The following is a 21,861-nucleotide window of genomic DNA, read 5'->3' as shown; positions in this document are numbered from 1 at the left end:
CACTTTCTGGCCAGATTCAAATTTTATACTGTGATTGCTGGGGATATGTCTATGGGTTGCTGTCGTTGGCTGAATCTTGGAGCCTCTTTTGATATTTATACGCCATTTTGTAAGTAGTTTTACTAAATCACTTGGATCAGCTACCGTGGTTCTCCTTTGCTTCATCCACAAATGTTGCATGAAGGCTCAATTTCCTCCAAAACATCAAACTACACCCTTGTAAGAGAATTCCTGTGCCATTAAAAGCCATACACCATGCATAACATTATGTGATTGAAACTTGCTTTGAAGATCTGTCGTCAAGGTGACATGTATCGACGCATAAGTGTCTTGTGCAGCCTTTCTTTCATTTTTCTCGTTAACGAGAGGGCTGTTACCTGGGAAGCAAGCCTCATCCACAATTCCATATAATAGCTTTGCTTGTCTGTGGGGAACCTGGCTGCAATTTGTTGTCCGAACCATAGTGCACCTGCCTTTGATGGGAAGAGACAAGGTGTGTCAGACAGTGTTGTGTGCGCTGTCCAAAAGAGTGTATAAATAGACAATGGTTTCAGAGCCTAATTTACAGTACTTTGCTGTATGGCTACATTTCTTGCCAAAATGTTCGACACCGAAGCAATGCTAAGTATAATATTTAACACACATACTGTACCTACAGGGACTGCCCCATAGGTCGAACTCCCGTTGGATCGAACAGTGTCGGCAGGTTAGATAAGGGTTAGGGTTAAGGTTAGGTTTGGGTGTTCGATCTAATGCCATGTTACCACATACGCACATAGCTTTTGAGTTTTCATTCGCATTTCACACAGCTGTCAGTTTACCAGTCAAATGCAGATGTGACCTGGCGACAAAGGCAGCAGTGTTATTGTCTTATCAGTATCACAGAGCCAAATCTGACTTCCCTAATCACTTAAAATAAAATAAAAACTTTTTTAAGCTACAACAGCATGCTTCGCTTTGCCCATAAACGTTTGGCACCACCCACCACAGTGCCCTGTTAATCGTGTACAGTAGAACGCTGACTGGCGCTGATTGAAGTTTGGCAAGGGGGAGATTTGGTCCTGTCCTCCTCTGATAAGCTACAAGGAGAGCTGGAGGAACAAACAACCGGTGAGGAGTGACAAAACAATGTGGTATTGAGTTGTTGCTCAGCTGATCGTCCTAATCCCCATGCTGCAGGCGTGTCATGTGCCCACGGCAGCCATGAATGAAGTAGATTGTCTGAATTTCTGTAAGATTTCTTTTCACTTGCCGATAATGTATGCTGATTATTCGTCCATGTGCACACACACGCGGCTCCACATTGTTGCAGCTTTGGGGCCAAGTTGTGTTTGTGCAAGCATGGTCATTGCTTAAATCGTTTGCTTGTTTCCTGTTTCCAGCGCTCTCTTAGGTCTGCGGGGCATGACACTGGTTTTATTCTCATTCATTATTCATGTAAAAGAAAACAATGCTGAAAATAAGGGGGTGTTATCATTTTCATTTGACATTTGAACTTAACCAAAGTTAAACGCTAAACGCTGCATTATTTGGGTATTTGGAAAGGCTCATGATATCAGAGTTATTATCACAGTGATTTTTTTCCCCCCAGAAACCATCATCCTAGAAAGCTCTTCCCATTCCATCTCTGTTTATATTTGTCAGATGATTGGAGGGGGCTTGACAGGGAATGCTGACTTGTTGGAAGAGGCATAGTAAGAAAGAAATGAGAGAGGGGATGACGAGCAGAATCCGAGGGGTGAAATTCAACCGTAGCACATGATACTCAGAAAATGAGAAGACAGACGTGAAGACGAATGTGTTCAGGAAAGCTTCCTCTGCGATGTGTCACTATGAGCTATCTCCCACTGTGACATTGCCGGATTATGACTGCGGCGCTACTGTACGCGTTGCTGAAGCATGAATATTCAGTCACAGCTCAGAGGAACACTTATGCACACAGCGCACAGCGGTTTGGAGCCCAGGTTTTTGATGTGAAGACCGTTTATTTTAATTAAATGTGTGATGGTATCATGTCGTTTTTGGGAGATCAAAGTGGAGATCAAAAACATCAGCATTGCTTTCCCATTACAATACTTGTCCTGGGTGTATACAGTAGTAGATGTCGCCTCCCCCCGTATATTGTAGCGAGATGTTGGCCGCTGTTGCTGATGTCAGTGTATATTTCCCCCCAGCCAAGTGATATTGTTATAATTAGTCAGTGAGCTCAATGTTCAGGTAATGGGCGCATGACATCAGAGGAGGCAGGGCCCGCCCTTTTACAGTATTGTGTGGTGAGAGAGAGAGAGAGAGAGAGAGCAGAGAGCCTTGGAGAAGAGCCATAATTACAGAGTAGGGCAGGAATGCCAACCAGCCAGCCAAGAGGTGGGCTGGAGTGGCCATGCATACCACACACAGCACTGTGGAAAACAACTCACTCCTCCACATGGTGAAATCCTTAGTGTTCATTTAACTCTGGACATGTTGCTATGTCTGTACAGTACACTCTCAGACAGGGGTGTCGCACCAAATTCTGGGCCCTGGGTACAAGGATTCACTGCGGGCCCCCCATGAATGTTCTTCATAGGGGAACAGCGCAGCACCGAGTGCCGTGCTGCGAGCTTGTAAATCAAAAATCTTGAAAATTTGGGCAAGTCTTTGAATATTTCAAATCCTTCTAAGGTTTTTTGAAAAACGTATGTTTCTATGTCAGTGGTGCTCAAACCTTTTCATGTGACAGACGCCAAAAAATTTATGTATTTGGCCACGGACCCCCATCTCAAATTATTTAGTTCCAGGGACCCCCCAGAAGCAAAATTTGAGTTACAAATGTTCGCTTAAAAAAATACATATATTCAAAGATTTGCACACATTTTCGCACTGCAAGCTTGTATTATCTGCTATTTTTCAATAGCTAAAGTATAACATAACTAAGGCCCCTCCACCTTGGGCTCTAGTAACTCAGTCCCACTTTCCCCCCCTTGTGACACCCATGCTCTCAGAGATACAAATGGATAAATGACTACTGAGGGTTTTCCTGTGCAGAGGCCCAGGGCTGTAGCTGTCTGCCTCTGTCTCCCCCATTTATTGGGCATGCATGTACCACCAGACGGGCCTCCCTGCTGTTTAAACAGTAGGAAGACAAGTTTAAACAGTGTCTTTTCAATCCTCGTGTGTGAAGACGTTTTGTACAAACGATCTTTCCACGTACGTGACGTACCATATATTTACTACAGAACATGTTTAGATTTTTGGGTGAAAATGTTCATGTTTTAGCTTTAGTTGATATTTTGATCTCCTATTACGTAAAGTCGTGTGTTTTCTAGAAATAGGCTAAAATGTCACAATCATTATCACCGTCAACAAAACCTCATATTCAACAGTAGCGGAAAAAGTACTCACATTTTATACTTGTAAAAGTATCAATACTACAATGTAGAAATACTGTTGCAAGTAAAAGTCCGTAATTCAAAATGTACTTGAGTAAAAGCACAAAAGTGTTGGTATCAAAATGTAGTTAAAGTACCAAAAGCAAAAGTACAAAATGTTTGATAATAGCAGATCTACAAGCTCACAACGCGTCGCATTGGCTATTTTCAAATAGCCACGGTGTAAAATAGGGCTGAAGTGGTTTACGTATGTTTTATAATATTTCAATTTATACCTGCAAAGTAACTAGTAACTAAAGCTTTCAAATAAATGTAGTAAGTAAAAGTACAATATTTGGATCCGAGATCTACAAATACCTAAAAATTGTACTTAAGTACAGTACTTAAGTAAATGTACTTTGTTACTTTACACCACTGATATTCAAATGTCAAAGCGATGCCAGACTAAGCAACAACTGCATGTGATGGTGTTGTATCCTACGTCTAGACGTAGGCAGTCATGTAGGGCCAAAGGAAACAAACCATTGGTGAGTTTGCGTCAACAGGATTTCCACGCCCACCCACAGTTCGTGACCTTTCAATGGCCAAAGCTAAATATGTCCTTTCCCACTGGGTTCCTGGCTTGCACAAATATACTGCACAGGACATGCATGTACAGAGCAGAGCTTAGACGTGACGTCGCGCACACACATGGTAGAAACCCCGGCCGCTAGTCTCATCCAGTCCCATGGCCTTGGGCCTCCAGCATTTAAAAGATCAATAGATACGTCAATTAGGCCTACAGTATGGTATGCTGTACATTAGGGCATTCACCAAATATTTGAATATTCGAATATCAATGTCACTATTCGACGTTGTTCACCAAAGTCGAATATTCGCGTTTTTTTTTTTTCCTCTTACATATTTGAACTGGGGACCCCCACCCTGACAAGCACTTGGAATTGTAGGTTTTAATGTGACTCGGTTCCACAGATAAACACTGTGAAAATAGCAGATCTACATGCTCACAACGCCTCGCAACGTGAGACGTTGTAAGCATGTAGATCGGCTATTTTCACAATGTTTGCCTATTGCTTGCTTAATATTTGACAGTTTGGCCAGTCCTGTCGAATATTCGACTATTCGAATACTTTGATGTCGAATAATTCGTGAATGCCCTACTGTATGTACAGTCTTCACCCTGTGCATACGTTTCTGACAGATGGGTTTTGGGAATACATAAGCTTTTCTAAAGCAGCTCTTTTTGAGTGTTGCTGACCGCTCCTACATCTGGCTTTGTGTGAAAGTATACGTGTATGTATGTACAGTATGTATGTATGTATGAGCATGTATCTCCATTTATGGAGATAACTGACGTCACGGACAGAACGGACCATATAAGGAGATATGCACGTGTGTCGTGTTTTTATTTAACGACTTTCAACCTGGTGTCCCTATTTTGGGCATGTCATTATAGACGACTTTGTGTTATATCAAGAAGTGTAAAATAGGGCCTATAAGTGGTCAAGGCCAACAAAATAGACACACCTCTGTTGGTGTACATTTGGAGGCCTATCTGTACCAATGACAGCTGTCTCTCAGGGCCTCAATAAAGCAGCAGCTCTGAAGAATGCACTGTCTGTTTCCAGGCGATGGAGTGCCATAGAGTTTTACTGGCCAATACAAAGCAGCAGCTGACACACACACTCACACAGACATTTGCATTTGCACATACGCATATGCTAGCACGCATACACTTATGCACGCACACTTGCACTGACACAATCCATTCCACCCATGCAAAAGCATACACACACACATTAGTACAACATGTATAGCCAAAGTAGGAATGACAGGCTCGCAGTGGGGGAAAACAAAGATACTTCTTCTCATTGCGGACTGGAAGATAAGTGCCCTTACCTAGAGAATTAAAAGACTCCAATGTGCCTTTCACTTATTTATTGTTTTAAAGTCTAAACAATATTATGTCACAGTAAAATAAATTATTCAGAGATTCTGAAACATACGGTATATCCTATTTTTGGCACTTTCTAAGCCCCAGTGATGGATTTTTAGACCACACCGTGTACTACTGCATTGGACCTTTTGGATTATAGCAAAAATGTAATTGTGTATTTGATCAAATTATGCTCGGTAATCTCGTTGAGGAATGTGACTCAAGCATCGGGTCGATTTGATAAAGCGATGGCAATAGTTTGCCATGGCTGGCAAAGGCCTCGGAGCGATTCTTGAGGGACTTGTCAGCATTCCTGTTAAAATGCCCTGACTCCAAACAGTCGCTGCAGTTGGGCGTGTTTATATAAGCTACTTAAACTCAGCGCATGTTAATGTCATCTTGAAGGATTAGACTCTAAATGGGTTTTTCCATCCCTGCCATAAGCTGCATGCTGAGTGTGCCTAGCAACACCCCGTTTGTTTTATTTCAAGACAATCAACGACATCATCATCACATCTCTCTATAATGAACCGTGTGTGTGTGTGTGGGTGTGTGTGTGGAGGCGTGTCGGTCCTCACTCAGTAGTATTCTCTACCACTCCCAGATTGGCCCGCAGACACTTAACAGTGTGGGCTTGTATGGTGGCTTGGACACAGTGGCTGCACTCAGCCAGGCTGGCTCCCGAGCTATTGTAAGACTGTTGTTTGGTACTGCAGGAGACAGAGGGCGGGTAGCTTGTGATTAGCCTTGTATCCGACTGGCCATTGTGGTCAACAAGATGGCACCGCCGTCTCCTTGAGCTAATTAGCAATTATCCCCTAATGTTCTGAGAATAAAATCATGTAAAACAATGAGACGGGGAAGTGATCCAACAGAGGCCTAATGCTAAGCCAAGGTAAAGACGTGTTGATTGATGAATGGCTTCTCTAAATGAGAGAGCGTGCATTCAATTTGGGGCGGAGAGGGTCATTATATGTAGATGGCTATTGCCTAATTCATGCTCCGTGTTGTACAGCGGTGTTGCACACCGAAAATAGCGGATCTACACTATCGCAACAACGCGTTGCATCTGCGGCATGCTGTGAGATTGCCTATTTTGGTATGTGATACACTGTCCTACAACGAAGGATAAATCAGGATTAAGTTGTTGTTACTTGCCTACAATAATGTCATCTGTCATCTCTGGGCTGCTAGTCATCCTCCTGGTGGAATATTGGCTAAGTGAAGCACCTGCGACGTACTCCCCCAGTACATCTGCTGTTTGGAAATTAGAATTATATGTATGCTTGCTTGCATTTATGCTCATACTGCAAGACATAGTTTAATGTGGGATGCTTACAAGCTGTCCAGTAGGGCTGTCACGATATGACATTTTACATGACGATTAATTGTCACTCAAATAATTGTGATTAACGATTTAATTGTGTTTTTGTCGTTGACAATTACATTTCTGTTTGGCTTGTAGGCTTTGAAGTTGCACATGGCAGACATGACACATAACCTATACAAATAAATGAAGGACATATTTGTCAACTTTACACTTTAAAAAGAACATTGATAGTGGAAATAGCCGATCTACAAGCTCACAACGTGTCACATCGTGACGCGTTGTGAGCTTGTAGATCTGCTATTTCCCCTATTTAAAATAAAATAAAATCAACATGTAAACGATTATGACGATTATGTCAAATAATTGCGATTATGTCAAATAATTGCGATTATGTCAAATAATTGCGATTAGACGATTATGTAATAATTGTGACAGCCCTACCTGACCAAGTTGAAATTGTGACAGATTGTGGCATTCACCCATTTTGAAGAGTGTGATTGTGTTTGTGCGTGCACATTATTTCCTGAAATGTGTCCACTTATAATTATCTTATAAACATGTAATGGTTTGATGCAGGTGCGGTGGCAGAAACGATTTGCCTAATTAAACTGCGTTGGTGCCACCGTTTGCTTAGTAAATGAAGTCTCATTGGAGCGATGGCGAAGCGGAGCCTTTGGAGCAGCTGACAATAAACCAACTTTATTGTCACATCACATGATTACAGTTTAATAGAGTGGCTGAGATTATTTTTGTGTGAGTGCAAGCTCTCATCTATTGCAGTTACAGGAAGAACGGTGAAGGAGAGAATAGAGAAGAAAGGAGCAGAGATAAAGAACATAGCACATATCTACAAGCTCACAGAGTGTCGTGATGCGACAAGTTTTGCGCTTGTAGATCTGCCATTTTCACCGTAGGCTTTTAAGAATAATTGTTCATTAATCGTAATCAAGGCAAAGGTGAAATAATCGTAATATGTATTTGAAGTCATATATATCGCCCAGCCCTAGCAATAACTCTAAAAACAAGGAAGTTGACTACGTGTTTAATTGCTCTGTGGTCTGTACATAGTAAAGATGTTCCTCGTTTGCAACTCGTCGTTATTAATCTACCTTTCTGCTTTTATTTGAGGTATTAAACTAATATTACTTTACCCTTTTATTGTTTACTTTTACCTTAATTTGGAATTTGGTAAGATTAATGGTTTGTGCGTTTGTTTTGTAACTAATTTACATTTTCAATGATTCCCAATCCCACATTTTTACTGCAAAACAAATTTTATAGCTTTTTATATTTATTTATTTGTTTGTTTGTTTGTTTAAACTGCTGCAGATTCAGTCATTTTGGACTATGATCATCAGAGGTGTAAAATAACTAAGTACTGTACTTAAGTACAGTTTTGAGGTATTTGTACTTTACTTGAGTATTTCCAAATTCCAATACTTTTACTTCTACTCCACTACATCTGGGATCCAAATGTTGTACTTTTACTCCACTACAATTATTTGAAGACTTTAGTTACTAGTTACTTTGCAGATATGCATCATAATATTATAAAACATACATAAACCACTTTAGCCCTATTTTATACGTTGGCTATTTGAAAAATGTTAAACATTTTGTACTTTTACTTTTGGTAGGCCTACTTTAAGTACATTTTGATGCCAATACTTTTGTACTTTTACTCAAGTACATTTTGAATTCTGGAACTTTACTTGTAAGGGTGCCCTCAGACCAAAATACCTATGAGAGTGGAATCCGCGTTCCACCAATGCATTTCAATGAGAGTGAAGCGGTTTCATGCCAACAGAGGATTTCTGCAAAAAACGCTCCCTTCTCATTGAAATGCATTGGCGGAACGCGGATTCCACTCTCATAGGTATTTTGGTCTGAGGGCACCCTAACAGAGTATTTCTACATTGCAGTATTTATACTTTTACTTAATTAAGTAGGACATTTGAGTACTTTTTCCACCACTGATGATCATCACGAAGACAGGCTACAGTCGTGGTGCATCATGTAGTAGGACCTGTACTGTATGTACAGTAGCACAGTGTTTCTCAACCACTGTGCCTGGGGACCTTTGGTGTGCCCCTAAGAAGGGTCAAGTGTGCCCCTTGAAAGCCAGTATTGTATTTATCATTTTAAAAATGATTTAAACTAGTGAAAACAGCCGATCTACAAGCACACAACGCCTCGCAGTGCAAGGCGTTGTGTGCTTGTAGATCTGCTGTTTTCACTACTGTTGTGCGACAGCCTTGTATGATGAAGCAGGGCTTTACTTTGCGAAGAAACTTACAAATTTGAAACTTGGAGATACAAGGTTTCTTCCCAACAGTGACGATATTTACACCCCCGTATTATGTTGGCGTGACCATGGATTCTTGGGACATGAAAAGTGTGCCCATGCAGAAAAAAGGTTGAGAAACACTGCAGTAGCATACCATGCAGTAGAACCCAGCCACAGTCTGTAGTTTGAGCAGGTCCCAGAAGAGAGTAGCTTTAGCCAAGCCACTTACCATGTGACCAGCTCATCTCTTATCTCAGGAGAATCTGTCTGTTTCACAGACCTCCCCCATCAATGCTGAAGGCCAGTGGCCTCTGTTGTTGTACCCCCACCATGAGGGTACAGATAGGGCTGTCACAATATGACATTTTACACTACGATTTTATTGTCACTCAAATAATTGCGAGTAACGATTTAATTGTGTTTTTGTCGTTGACAATTACATTTCTGTTTGGCTTGTAGGCTTTGAAGTTGCACATGGCAGATATGACACATAACCTAAATATACAAAGAAATTACTGACTATTTCCACTATTTTTGAAACGTTTGAAAATATATGAATTTTTTTTTTAACATGTGAACGATTATGACAACATAATTGCGATTATGTCAAATAATTGCGATTAGACGAGTATGGAATAATTGTGACAGACTTATTTCCCTATGAACTGAGCACAAAAGGACCTCAATATAAAAAAGCCATTGTGCTTTCTTGTGTTTAAATCCTATTAGTAGACCTTCTGAACTGTACTGTCCTGTGCTCCTGAGCGAACTGAGCGAACTTCTAATAGAGTATTCGATCAGTCAGTCAATGTCAGGGAGGGTCTGTGGGAGGTTGTTTTTGGATGACAGTAAATAGGCCAGAACTCTGAATAAAATGGGTCAGTGTTGAACAGACGTGGCCGTGATGTGAGCCCACCGGGCCGGCTCTCACCAGAGCATGCAGAGCCGTATGTTGAAGCTTCTGACTGTTGCCGCGGGCCCATCGCCCCCCAGCTCACCATCTGCAGCAGTGGAGACCTGTCCCAGTAACCTAAACCTGAGCTGCCCGCAGTGTCCTGCTGCATGCCTGCTCGCCTTCCAAGACATGGTCGAAGTATCAGTCTTGTCCTGCCACTGCGACTACAGTATACGGCCTGGACCTTTGTCTGGGCCTTGAGCTGCTGGCTCAGGAAAGGTGGGGTGGTTACTGGATCGGACCACGGAGGCAATAGCCTCATCGTTTCCCTCTGTGTCTCCAATCCCTGTGGTCTCGACAAAGCTCTGCCACCATGCGGCCTTCTGAGGCAATCTGGGTCAGGCCCTGTCGCTACTGATTAAAAAGGGGATTTTTTTTGTAGTACAGTGGGGGGAGGAGTGTGTGGACAGCAGAGGGGGAGGAGGTAGATCATAAACACAACACAACATCACGCCGTTGCCACAGAGATGCCTGTTAGTGGCGCCGCTTTGTTCCACTATTGGATTGAGATGCTCAGTCCGTCTCCACTGACGCCTGTCGTTTTCCCGCTGGCTGGCCCAGCGCCTGCTGCAGAGGATGCAGCTGTCAGAGTGCCGCCGTGCTGGCCTTCTGTTGAGAGACACGGAACCAGCACTGCTGGACAGTAACTATCATTTACTTGAGTATGGTACTTAAGTAAATGTATTATTATATATTTTTTCTTTTTGATTTTCTTTGCAAGCACATGACTTTCGCTCCACTACATTTCTAGGAAGGGACTCTTGGTACCCAAACAGAATAAAAAGCATTTTTTTAAATATGTATTTACAGTATTAAGTTTAAATCTCACCGTTAGGTTGGGGCTGCGCCTGGATGTAGCCCATTTGCCGCTAGTCGCTTCGAGTCGACGCTGAGAGCATCGCGCGCCGCAGCCGTTTTTCTCTGTATACTCAAATGTATTTCCCCATCTTTAACGCCCTTTATCTCTGATGTTTTTTTTATGGCTAAAACTGTGGCGTGGTGCGGCAAAATGTCCAAATCTTGATCGGCAATGAACAGCTATGATCAACACTGGCCCATACAGTAAGTTACACAATAACATCCTGTCTGCGCTCATGTGACCAAGTGACGTCATGACGCATGCATTGACGCAGCAGGGCCGGATTCAATACAATGGTGGTGGGCCTGGGCAGCGAGAGGGGATAAATGGGGCAATCCAGGGGCACCCGATGTGTTAAAATAAGTCAAGGTACAATGCGTTGTGAGCTTGTAGATCTGCTATTTTCTCTATTTAAAAAAGAAAATGTACTACATTTTAAGACAGCAATGCAGTGATATTAAAAAGAAAACGTACTTTGTAATAGGTGCAGATCTTTAGTACTTGAGTATATATACTTTGCCCACCACTGCACAGCACGGCAGTGGTGGACGAAGAACCGGGAATGCAGTTTAGAAAGCGCAGTGGGCTGAGCTTCCCGGCCCTGCCCATTTATAACGGACTGGAAGGCTCAAGCAGGAGAGCTAGCTCATTTCCTAGACATTAAATCTGCCTAGCATGCAGTGGCTGCTCTTTTTTTCCTTTCCCCTCAGAGTTTAAGCTGACCTTGAGCAAGGTCTTTCCTCAAAATCTACAGGTTCACTCGTGGCTTTACCGCAAATCCCCAGCCTCAGTGATTGACCGGTTGCTCTGTACGTTCATAGGATTACCCAGTAGTAGCATGTTCAGCACTTTATCCCCATATCAATGCTGACTTGGACTGGAGGATAACACTGCCTAATTAAATGGACTTGGATCAATAGGTAGCCAGTCATTATTACAAATGATGTGTTGTTGGATTCAGTGGACTTAATTTACTCAATGTCCAGACACAAGTGAATCTTTTTTTCTCCCCAAGGTGAGGTCTTACCTTACTGGATTGCATTCCATTATTATCTAAATATACAGTACATCACCATATTTTGGTGGGACAATACTGTCATTTTGAAATGCAACTGTAAGATGTTATTTAGTATCTTGTGTAAGTATCTCCAGGTCAAATGTGCTAATTAGAAAGGAGCGCACATCTCTGCACATCTATCTCCACTAGAGAATCATAATGATGAGTTCCACATGGTTCCATATTTGAGCAAGACTGATCGGTGGTTGGGAGGGGGCTGAATCCGAGATTATGAATGTACAAAATGCAAGCGTAATCTCCCCCCTGCCTTCGGCCTCGTGGAGATAATAGCGACTTTAAGCTAGATGATTTTCAGGACGGCAACGCCAGGCGGACTACGGCTGCTAATTGATCGCTACGTAATTGCCGTAGCGATCAAAATGGTTAAGCAAAGCCGACGGGCTCCCACCCCTTTCACTGAACGCTTTGGTTCCCATGGCGACGTGTACACGCAGCAGACGGAGTAGGCGCTACGTGGGAAGGGACCTTCTGCCGTAGTAGAGACGGCTGCGGCGACGGCAGGTTTATCTAACGAGCGCGGATCATTTCCGGTTACCGTTGTCATCTGCCGTTGCCGTAGCGTTGCTTAAGGTCGCTAAAGTGTGCAGTGATGTTGCTAGGTTTTCAATTTAATGGGTCCCGGTACCCACAGGTGCCAGAATTATTTTATGGGTCCCGCGAAGGGCCGCGATGACACACGCATTATGTATCAACGTTGAAAACATCAAAAAGGACTTTAATTTAAACAAATGGTGTCAAATAGCTACTTGTATGTAGTTAATAAAGGACAGAAATAAGGATTTACAAGACAATCTCAATCATCTCATCAATAATGCCAGAACGCACAGCTGTGGAGACTCCACCACATGCAGCTCAGCTCGTGCAGTGAAAGGACTGATAGCAGGAAGTATAGAGTTGTATGCATCCTGGGGATGCACCGATGCAGTGATGCTTAGTTTAATGCGTCCTTTATTTAAAAGTATGCGTCAGGGACGCAGGATGCAGGGCTAGTAGCGTCACTGTGTGTGTGTATAGGCTTTCTGAATACATATCCTGAATGTCCAACGCAACCTGACCAAGCCCCTCTCCTCAAAGTTTCTCTTCCTCAACATACAGCGTTCATCGTTGTCGGGTGGAAACCTTGTATGTCCAAAACCGTTTGTTTTGTATTTATCATTTTCAAAATGATTTAAACTAGTGAAAACAGCCGATCTACAAGCACACAGCGCCTCGCAACGCGAGGCGTTGTGTGCTTGTAGATCAGCTGTTTTCACTACTTTTGTGCGATGGCCATATGATGAAGCAGGGCTTTGCTTTGCGAAAAGATGTACAAATTTGAAACTTGGAGATACAAGGTTTCTGCCCGACACTGACGATACCTAATGTGCCAGTGTAATTGGTGGTGGCAGACGTAACATCGCATATGCAATCGGCTTCATTATCTACGCCTGCATCTCCCCCTGATCACGGAGGAGGAAGGGGGACACATGCGGGCCCGGCCTGGCATCTCTGTCCTGGTAATTGGGCCAGGACACCTGCTGGAAGGAGCTGTTAACAGCTGCTGTCAATGAGCCCTGAACCCCTCCGTGCTTCCCTTCTTCAATAGGGCAGCTGTGGGCACTCAGACTGAGAGCAGTGCAAATGGGCCTGCTGGATCTGACCCTGGTCTCGTGGCTTACATTTCCTTCTTCCTGCCACCCAAAGAGCTCTGAGAATGTGAAAGTGAACCCCGAAATGTATCCGACGTGGGTCCATTTTCCACACACTCAGAGTTAAGGAGTACTTCACAACTTTTCAACCTATCTTCATATAATTGGTCCTCACTAAAAAATAGCTTTTCTTTTTTTTTTGGAGGGTTGTGGGCAGGTCAGAAACCCATCATCTTGTGACATCATCGATTGGGAATCCAAGCTAATAGAAAATGCAGGCTTTCTACTCCTGAAAAGTTGCAATGTTAACACATCTGGTGCCAACCCCGAGTTTCCCGAGTTTGTATTGATACCAACGCTGTGCCAACCCCGAGTTTCCCGAGTTTGGGCCGTTTTTGAAAAAAAAAAAACTTTTTTTTCAAATTTTTTTTTTTCAAAACATTTTTTTGGACCTCCAGAAATGTATTAGGCATGATCGCGATCGCAAAATTGCATGTTTAACCCCCATACCAACCCATTCTTTCAAACATGGCAGCCATGTTTGTTTACATCTGAAGAAAACATAATGGCCCATAAATCATGAATGCCTGAACGGATTTCCAAGCGGATTTTTTTGTTTGAAAGCTGTGAACAGCATCTACACACGTGGTGCATCATCTAGGCATGGGCGTGCACTTTTTACACAATTGCACAATTACATGGAAGTCTATGGTAACCATGGCAACGCGAGACATTGAAGAGAAAAAATCATTGCAACATAAGTGTTAAAGTGGAAGCCATTGTTCTCGCGATAATAAAAATCTAAATATCTTTTTCAAAAATATTGATTAATTTTTTTTTTGGAAAATGATGATATCACAAGACGATAGATTTCTGAACTTCCCACAGCTAAGAGACTTGGACCGAGTAGAAAGAAATTGTGCTTATTATGAACATTAGTGAGGACCTATTATATGAAGATGTGTTGAAAAGTGGCAAAGTCCTCCTTTAAATGAGCACTAGGGAGGGCTGTCACGATTATGACATTTTACGTGACGATTAATTCACTCAAATGATTGCGATTAACGATTTAATTGCGTTTTTTGTTGTTGACAATTACATTTCTGTTTGGCTTGTAGGCTTTGAAGTTGCACATGGTAGATATGACACACAACCTAAACATACAAAGAAATTACTGACATATTTGACAACGTCATCTATCTATAAATGCGACAAATCTCTGTCTGTTTGTTTGTTTGTTTGTTTGTAATCCGCGTATCTCGAGAACCGTTCGTCCCACCGGCTTCAGATTCGGCACGCGCGTTCCCCGCCGCCGCGCGGAGTGCAGTGCCGGGCCTCGACCCGACCCGACTCGCGGTTTTCCGAAACCGGCGCGAAACGTTCGGAATCTCCTTATGCGGAGCTGATTGTTGACATCAGGCTGTTCCGGAGGAAATCGGCGCAAGCGCTGAGTCATTGTGACATCACTTCATAAAAGGCTCTGACATCACGTACGCCACATGAGTCAACACAAAATCTCTGTGAATGTGTATGTATGTATGTAATCCGCGTATCTCGAGAACCCTTCTTCCCACCGGCACGCGCGTTCTCCAGATATGGGCATAAAGTCTGACATCAGAGTTTTCTGCAACCGGTACTGTGTGTGCAGAGATCTTCATATATGGGCATAAGTGGACAAAGACAAACAGATGGTCAAAACGGGTCCTATGACAGGTATATTGGGGTTTGCATTAAAGGGTGGGGCATTCATGGGGTTTGCATTAAAGGGTGGGGCATTCATTCCCTATTTCAAATTCGGCACGTGCGTTCCCCACCGCAGCAGGTAGTGCAGTGCTCGGCCTCGACCCGACCCGACCCGATACACGATTTTCTGGAACCAGCACGAAAGATTCGGATTCTGATGTCTGACATCAGGATTTTCCGGAACTGGCACTGTGTCTGCATAGATCTCCATATATGGGCATAAAATGGATGCAGACAGACAAATACAGATATCTCCATATATGGGCATAAATGGACACAGGCAAACAGATGGTCAAAGATCTCCATATATGGGCATAAAGTGGACGCAGACAGACAGATACAGATATCTCCATATATGGGCATAAATGGACACAGGCAAACAGATGGTCAAAACGGGTCCTATGACAACAGGTATAATGGGGTTTGCATTAAGTTTGTCTCCTCCTCCATCTGTTTGTCTGTGTCCCTTTATTCCCATTATGGAGATCTCTGTATCTGTCTGTGCCTCCGACTGTGTTGCAGACACAGTGCCGGTTCCCCCTTTAATGCAAACCCCATTATACCTGTTGTCATAGGACCCGTTTTGACCATCTGTTTGAAAAAGCGACAGAAATCTCATATATGGGCATAAAATGGACGCAGATAAACAGATATCTCCATATATGGCATATATGGGCATACAATGGATGCAGAATCACAAAGATCTCCATATACGGGCATAAAAGGGACACAGACAGACAGATACAGAGATCTCCATATATGGGCATAAAATGGACGCAGATAGACAGATATCTCCATATATGGGCATATATGGGCATAAAATGGACCCAGAACTATAACTGCAGTGATCTCCATATATGGACATAAAATGGACACCGACAGACAGACAGATACAGATATCTCCATATATGGGCATAAATGGACACAGGCAGACAAATGGTCAAAACGGGTCCTATGAAAACAGGTATAATGGGGTTTGCATTAAAGGTCAGGGCATTCATTCCCTATTTACATTGTTCTGAGTTGGCCAGGTCGCCGACTAGACGCTTCTAGTACTTAAAAAAGAACACCATCTACAAGCTCACAACGCGATGCGACGTGTTGTGAGCTTGTAGATCTGCTATTTCCACTATTTTTGAAAATGTTGAAAATATGAACATTTTTCAACATGTAAACTACTATTAGACGATTATGTAATAATTGTGACTGCCCTAATGAACACTCTTTACATTTTACAGTGTACCCCCCCCCCCCCAGTCCTCTCCATCAGTCTTTCTCTTCTTTCTTTTAGCTCTCTCTCTTCTTCACTCGCTGACCTCATGCTGACAGAGACAGCAATCTGGCAGAGTGAGAATCCGACTGAGTTTCCAGGTTCACGTCACTGAAAACATGCCCAGTCTGTTTATGCAATCGCATGGCATGGAAAGACTATCATTACTATTGTTAATGGGAGTTGAAACTAACATTAGTGTAATAATTGAAAATCGCTAGCTGTGCAGAGGAAAATATCTCTTAATTTGCCAGCAGGGACTCGCTCTGGCAGCATTGTCTTACAGAGTTAAAAGCCTGTAATCATGATAATGGTATGGCATCTTCTGAATTGTTTCCTCTTAGTTACAGAAGTGAGTTTGAAGCAAATATTTCGTTTTTGAACATTCATATATTTGACGTGATGATGAAAATAAGACCAAATACTGATCCAGGCTAATATTCTAAAAGAGATCACCATTAGGCCAAACTACAGCAGACAAGCTATAGTAGGTTAATGAGGGATTTCTTTCTTCTTCTCCTACCTAGAATAGCACGATTGTGTTGACGACAAGAGGTTAAACAGACTCAAAGATTATGTTACTATCTGGGTTAAGTAGCCTAAAGTCATTGACCTGCTCGACAGGAATAGAAGATGAACAAGACATGTCGAAAAAGCTCGCCACAAACACAGACAACAGACTGACGACGTCTGTAGTTACACAACATGCGCTCATCATAGTCAGAGCTCTTCAGTAGGCTGCTAAGTCCAGTGGTTGAGAAAAGCACAGCTAGAACTAGCTGTCATTCAAGTGTGGTATGGTTCCATTATGAAACTGCCACTTATGGAGCTGTCAGGGTGCTTGTTTGCGTGCGTGCGTGCGTGTGTGTGTGTGTTCATGCCTGCATGCATGCATTCATGCACGTACAGTATGTCTGTGCGAGGCTGTGTATGGGAAAGAAATTACAGTGCACTATGTTGTCTCACTGCCGTGGAATCAAATTAGCATGCAGTACATAAGGCATAGATACAGTACTGCTGAGAGACAAAAACAAATGCCTGAAGAGTCACTTTTGTGCCAAAGAAATGAGCTGCCAACCACTTGGAAAAGAGACATGCTCGTCCTCTGAGATATTGTGATTGATTGAATACTTTATTAACATGTTGACAACATTATGACAACTTGTCATACTGTCAACCCTAACTGTCAATTTAACAAGCTATGTTAAAGGATAACACAAAAAGACCTGTTTTTGTTTCCATTGTGGTCCTATGTACTCAATTCACCATCAAGACATACAATTCATACAATAAAATACAATATATCATATACCAGAAGAAACAAAAGGTATATTTACAGAAAAAGATTGTACAATGTGATGTTGAAAGAAGTCCCATGTTTAAGGCTTTTGAGCTGGCTGTATTTGGTTCTCAAATATGATCTTCAGGGCTTACTAATCACATTTGTGGTAGCTGTGGTAAAGACGTAATGAGTTGAGCATGACTAATACTTAATGACCAACACTTAATATTTTCTGTATTCTGGTGTGATGCGTTGTGAGCTTGAAGATTTTTGGTGAGTGTGTGCCTCAAATGGAGGCAATAGTTTCATTTTTGGTGAGTGTGTGGTGTGCCTCAATATGGTTTCTGCTGTAGACTTGCTAAAAACATATCATTCCAATATGAATCGTTCATAAATTGGATTTGGGCTGCCTTCTGGTTGTGATGTTGGACTTGATATGATCAACAGCACAGAAATAGGAATAGGCTTGGTGGTGGTACGGTTTCTTTTCAGAACTATTTCTATTCATCACGAGCACCCTGTTTCTTATCACTGCCATCATGTCGGCCGTCATGATATGACTGCTGTTGAGAATACTGTATTGATGATCTGATGCGATTTGTCTCATTTGGGTAGAGATGTGAGTTATGAGGTGACGGATGAAACAGAGACTTCACTTGAAGCAGCAATACGCCCTTGTTCCCAGAAAATGAAACTTCAACAGAGTCAGCCTGTTCAGTGTTGGCAAGGCAAGTCTTGGCACAGTTACAACACAAAGTGGAACGTTTGTGCACAGTCATTTCCCTGTTTACTTGGACTCGCGTTATCAGGTTGGCATCTTGGCCTTGTTAGTGTACATATTACGATGCTTCGGATCTAAATGCAGCTGTTCTATCCTCCTCAATCTAATTTGTAGACAGAATTGATGCAGAGAAGGGATCTTTTTGTTGAGCATCTATTACCATGGCAACATTAAAATCTTCCAACTAAGCCATGAGTCCCGCTCAAAACGTTTCTTCTCTCCGCACCCCTGCCGCAGTGTCTTAATGCTGCAATCCGTAACTTTCAAGTCCTGCACGGGATTCGAAGCCAGGTCCATTGTACGAGCACCAGCATTTCTACCGCTGGGCTAATAGGCCTACAGTACAGAAATTCTGTTTTGGGGGCAGAGGATAAATTGCGCTTTGAGCTTGATGAAATAACCTGCCCAACCATGGGAGTCACTGGTGCAACAACAGAGATACTCCTCCCTCTACTCTTGACCAGACGTGTGTACTGTGTGTACCGTTGTTTTGGGTTGAGATTGGCACATTTCCTGGTGCAATCTGCCCAGATCATGCATGTCATGCATGTCTTCTTCTTCTTCTTCTTTAGTTTTTTACTCTCAAAAAAGCATCTGCAATGTAGTGCATTTGAAACTACCTTGCAGTGCACATAGTGGGGTGATCACTGCTTGCCTCCTGTGAATTGGTTTATTTTTATTTTGGTTTATTTTATTTTTATGTTGTTGCTGAGTGAGGTCAGCAGACAAAGTGACATGAGTGAAATGTGCCAATGTCAACCAGAAACATCGGGTATACATTGGGCAATGCATTTATTTGAAATACAAAACATTTCTGGCCCAAGTCTTCAATCAAAGAGAATCTTCAAATGCTTCATGGGAACGTCAACCCTCATGTGGCCAGCAGTAAGGAAATAAACATTGGAGCTGCTACTCTAAAATGTTTTTGTTTCATGGTGATTAACACACCGTAGTGTGCACACACTGTATGATAACACAAAGGCTCAGCCAAAGATATGTGATTGCTGTTTAAAGCTGCAGTCCAGAATTTATTTTGAAGAATAAAATATTTTAATCAATCTGTATAAGGTACTGTAGAGTATGTTATCACAATCACAATATAACTAGTACAACTGTAGTAGGTCTCCCTACCTCAGCTAAGCAGGCGTTCCCATCATTAGCTCAGTGGTAGAGATTGGTTTTAAAATATAATAATATATCTTACGGATTACAGCTTTAAATGGCTGTAACACTGCGTACTGCAAGTGATTAAAATAACTGATGGTTTGAACTGTTGATCTGTCTGACAATTTGTACATTTTTGTGTTTGTATCTAGATCAGAATGGCTATGCTGTTGCTATGTGTATAGGCTACTTTGGTCATCCTTCTGCTGCATGAATGTACATTCTGTATATCACAGTTGCTACGTACATTTTCTCATTTGTATTCTGTATATTCTGTATTTCCTTTGGCTGCAACATTGAGTTAGTAGTATTAGCCTACTAATTACTTCGTAGTCCCTTTGTATCATAACCTTATTACCTGCTTGTATTATACCTTGTTTTTATAATGTTTGACGAGTGCATAGTCTGGCGGATTATGCCACCAACCGTTCAATGCCTATGAACAAAACTGCTTGAATCTTGATATGATGCTTTATCGCCTTCAACAAGGTCTGACACGGTTCTTCCAGTTAGGGTCATGACCACTTCCAGGCTTAACTCCTACCAGTACGCCGCAGAGCTCAGCGTGTCAAGGTGACAGAAACCGAGCTGCTGTGAAGAAGTATACTATTAGACAGGTTGCCAGCCAGGTTAGTCTGTGCTGTAGGCCGGCTGCAGCCTGGCTGACAGCTCAACAGTAACCCAGTACTTAGGCATGGGGTCAAAATGCTAATAGTTTTAGTCGTGTTGTTAAGCTCTACGTTTATGTTTTTGTATTACAGCCATATGGCATCAGAGAAACAATACAAACAGTTGTAGTTTTGGAAAATACGAGAACAAAAGTCCTAGCTGCAACTTGGGTAAATTACATTTTGTTTATAGAATGGGACTTGTAGGACAGTTAAGTTTTTGATGATTTGACGTAGGCGGATGTTAAAGAAGGATGATCCTTGTATAATGGCATTTGAAAGAGAGTTGAGAGCCTACTTTAAGCTTTGGCTTGTTATTTAGGTCATGGCTGTGTAGCACCAACAAGGTTACTATAGGATAGAACAAATGAGTCCCACCTATTAGGGTAAAAAAAAGGTGTATTTTCTTTGGCTCAACGAGTTAACTTGCCCACTTAAGTTATTTTGTTACCATGAAATAATACTACGTCCTCTTAATACTTCAAGCAACTGACATTGATTGTCACGGTCAAAGTGCATTTTTGCAAGTTTCAGTAGAAATGTTGGTACACAGAAAGAAATCTTTAACTGCTGATATTTCACATTTCTGAAATGTCATGTTACATTAAAGGTAGGGTAAGTGATTTTCTTTGGTTAAATACCTCTATATTCTGATAGTACTCATGGCTATAGAGTGTTTGTTCAGTAGCAGGAGTCTCCATGTGACTCTGTCTCCAGCTCTTTATTAACCGCGGGACCCTTAAGATGTCCAGGAACGTCTTGGCCTGTTACCGTTGTAAACGATAGCCTCGCAAAATAATGCAGTCAGGATATCCTACCGTCCATTCACTTGTATTCATCATGACTGCAGAAAAATGGATATATCTCGGATTCTTCTTTGGTCAAAACGGGCCGTTTTCTATGGACCATAACTTAAGCACGGATCATCGCAAGTCGTATTTTTTATTTTCCATGTGAAAGAAAAGACGTCCGTCTCCCATGACCTTTTGTGTAAATAATGGACACATGGTGTGTACATGGAGCCCTCGAAAATCTGGTAAAAACACTACAAAAAGCCTTGGCAGTGATCTACATTAGTTTGATGAAAGATTATGGCACTCAAAATGCATTTTCAGGTCGTTCAATGATCCGCGGGTCGGGGACTGCCCATAATTCCAAAGGTTCATTGTTCCGAAGGTTCATTAGTCCGAATTTAGTTAGGGTTACTGAGGTTAAGGTTAGGGTTAGAGTTGGGGATAGTTTTCTTAACAAATTTGGACTAATGAACCTTCGGAACAATGAACCTTCGGAGCAATGCCATGGCACCCCTTGGGTCGGCGGTTCGAATCCCGGCTCCTCCTGTACACATGTCGAAGTGTCCTGAGGCAAGACACTGAATCCCACATTGCCCCAACCTCCAATGAGTCGGTCGGTGCTAGCCTGCCGTCACCGTTGGTGTGTGAATGTGGGAAGTGAGGACGCTGGTGTTGACTGTTCGCCACTTCACCTCCCAATGTATGAATGAACAGACCA

General features: G+C 42.4%; 1 protein-coding gene across 1 annotated transcript in view; it reads left to right on the top strand.

Annotated features, from left to right (window-relative positions):
• Positions 1–21,861, top strand: part of slco3a1a (solute carrier organic anion transporter family member 3A1a) — a 53,985-nt gene that overhangs the window by 8,896 nt on the left and 23,228 nt on the right. The gene's annotated exons all lie outside the window — the stretch shown is intronic.

Source organism: Nannobrachium achirus, assembly GCF_963921795.1.
Source record: "Nannobrachium achirus genome assembly, chromosome: 11".
Classification (NCBI taxonomy): Eukaryota; Metazoa; Chordata; class Actinopteri; order Myctophiformes; family Myctophidae; genus Nannobrachium; species Nannobrachium achirus.
Note: the sequence above shows the minus strand (reverse complement) of the source record. Positions and strands in the feature narration are given on the sequence as shown.